Source organism: Dioscorea cayenensis, chromosome 7 (genome assembly GCF_009730915.1).
Source record: "Dioscorea cayenensis subsp. rotundata cultivar TDr96_F1 chromosome 7, TDr96_F1_v2_PseudoChromosome.rev07_lg8_w22 25.fasta, whole genome shotgun sequence".
Taxonomy (NCBI): Eukaryota; Viridiplantae; Streptophyta; class Magnoliopsida; order Dioscoreales; family Dioscoreaceae; genus Dioscorea; species Dioscorea cayenensis.
Window position 1 is genome coordinate 10,161,619 of NC_052477.1, and position 3,005 is coordinate 10,164,623.

At 35.2% G+C, this 3,005-nt stretch overlaps 1 pseudogene; it reads right to left on the reverse strand.

Moving 5' to 3' along the window:
• Nucleotides 1-299: 299 nt before the first annotated feature.
• Nucleotides 300-1,243, reverse strand: LOC120265068 (annotated as a pseudogene).
• Nucleotides 1,244-3,005: the final 1,762 nt, after the last annotated feature.

Genomic DNA, 3,005 nt, shown 5'->3' on the forward strand with positions numbered 1-3,005 from the left:
TTACTCAATTAATTCTCATTCACACTTGTTTCTTAATCGGAGATTCCCATGACATTATCTGGGGTAATTAATATTAGGTGCTTGCCCGTAATAGAAGTCATGAACCCACAATCATTTGAAATATAAAAAAATTAAAAAATGATTTTTGATCCATGTTTTTTAACCGGTCTAACCCTAATCAAAGTCCGGGTGAAAAGAAAATGAGCCCACAAAGTCTGGCACGCCCGATAGAGACACTTGCAACTGCCCCGATATGGAGGAATTTTCGGAGTATATTGATTAGGGTTAGACCACCACGCTTAAGTGCCTTTACGTGTAATAATAAGTGTCACTTCAGCATCCTCAAGACTGCTTTAAATGCAACTCGAAACACCATGTTCATCGGCTCTCGGATCAGTTGTATGATATGCATCACAGTTCACAACACCACCCAGGTACTCGGCTATAATTGGTGCATCCCGTTTCATTTCATATTCCAAGGTTTTCAATAACTAGAACACCGACACCTTGCCTCGATGTGGTTTTAGGACCATTATTTCTCTGAGACAGAGCCCTACAAGCAACAAAACCTCCAATCCCAATTGGAATAATAACAGCTTCGATACCATCAACAATCATTATATCAGCCTCGCCTCTACGGATGTGGTTGGCAGCGGCATAGAAACAATAGTTTAGAGGTAGCACAAGCAGCTAAAATCGAATAGATTGCACTTCCATAAAACCAATATCCATGGCAAGTAACACAGAACACATATTTGTTATTGCATAGGGAATGAAGAATGGAGTCATCTTTCTGCAGCTTTCTCTATGGGAACTTGAACTCTATTGGAATAAACATTGTGAGACCACCCATGCCTGACCCGACAAGCACACCTGCCCGAACCTTGTCAACCTTCTCAAGCTCCGGTGTTCACAGAGCAAGCCCGGCGTTCACAAGCACCTTCTTCCCACTAACAAGGCAGTACCGGAGGCGATCATGCAACCTCTGATCATTCTTCCTGTCGATGTAACCCTCTGACAAGAACCCTCAGATCTGTCCGGCAAGCCTCGTCCGAAACTTAGTCACATCAACACGATCAATTAGTCTGCTCCCACTCTCCCCCGCTAATAGCCGACTGTAGCAGAGATCCACGTCATTGCCAAAGACGGAGACGAGTCCCAGCACCGCGATCACAACCCACTTCTTCGGATCCGTTTCTCGCTTTGGCGCCAACGCCACAGCAACCGATATGCGGATCGCTAGAGAAGGAGTTTGGGGGTCGGTAGTGAATAGGACATTTGTTCACCGGAGCCGGGACCGGGGATAGGCGGAGACTATCGGGCGGAGCATACGCGGAGGGATTTGCATTTCGGCACCAAAAAGGAGCGCGAGAAAGAGAGATTGAGGGAGCTCGAGATAACAAGCACGGGAGAGAGAAGAAGGAAATACATGCTACGGATGCATGTGCGTGCATGGTTTCTTTTCTTTAAATGCATGGAAAAAATTTTATATTTTTTTAGAGAGAGAGAGCAAGAACGAGAGAGAGGAAAGAAATACATGCTAATGCATGTCCATGCATATGTCTCTCTTTAAATGCATGTAGTATGAACGTACATGAGTTTTTTTCTATTTTTTTTCTAATCAGTGCATGCATGAATTGCTAGAATAAGGACAAAAGACATGCATAAAAACAAATGAATGTACAGCACAACACATACAAGGCATTATGGTTTTTTGGCTTATCAAACCTAAACCTATGTGTATAGACAACAATTTAATTTATTGAATAAATGTGGAGACATGGAATACTATAGTTCATGGGATCTATCATAATCTATGCATGCATGGTGTAGCTTTTACTGATGATCTACCTTATGATTGAGCTCCGACTTCTTCTTTCTCCTTCTCTTTTTTCTATTTTTTTTCAGTCTCTCTTCTTGTTTCTTTTTCCCAGTCACCTTCCTCCTCCTTCTTCTTCTTTTTCTTCGTCTCCCTTCTTCTATATTTTCTTCGGTCTCTCATCTTGTTTTTTTTTCCTTCTCTTCTTTGTTCCCCAAAAATCCTCAACATCTCCCGAACAATCTCCAACTCCCAGGAGAATTTTTTTTTAGATTTCGAATTCAAAATTTATAACCTTATCTACAAATCTCCTCCCTTTTTATTTTTTTATATTTTTATATATTTTTTATTATTTTTTTCATAAACATTTTATTAATTAATTATTTATTTTTTTATTTTTATTCTTCAATTTTCCCTCCTTTTTTTATTATTATTTATTTTTTTATTTCAAACGACATTTTCAATATATATATATATATATTCTCTCCACTTTTTTTATATCATTATTATTTTTTATTCACCCCCTACTTTTATTTTGAATAGGATAATGCCCCTTCTCTTCTCTCTTTTTTACTTCTATTTGAAGTAGGTGAATATAATTCATCATCATTCTTTTTATTTATCCTTTTTTTGTTTGATTTTAATTCGAAGTAAAATGCCAAGTTCCTAACGGGATTAGAAATGAAAATTTTCTATATATAAAAAAAAAATTCTATATATTTTTTTATATTTTTATACATTTTTTATTATTTTTTTCATAAACATTTTATTATTATTTTTTATTTTTTATTTTTATTTCTATTCCGAATTTTTTTAAAATACGAATTCAAAAAATTTCTGACCTTATCTACAATCTCCTCCATTTTTTTATATTTTTATACATTTTTTATTATTTTATTTATTTTTTTATTTCTATTCTTGAATTTTTCCCTCCTAGTATTATTATTTAAACTATATTATCTATACATATACTATTTTCTATATATATATATTCTCTTCACTTCTTTTTATATCATTATTATTTTTTTATTCACCCCCTACTTTTATTTGGAATAGGATAATGACCCTTCTCTCCCTTGTTTTTTTACTTCTATTTGAAGTAGGAGAATATAATTCATCATCATCATTCTTTTTATTTATAATTTTTTTTGTCTGATTTTAATTAGAAGTAGAATGCCAAGTTCCT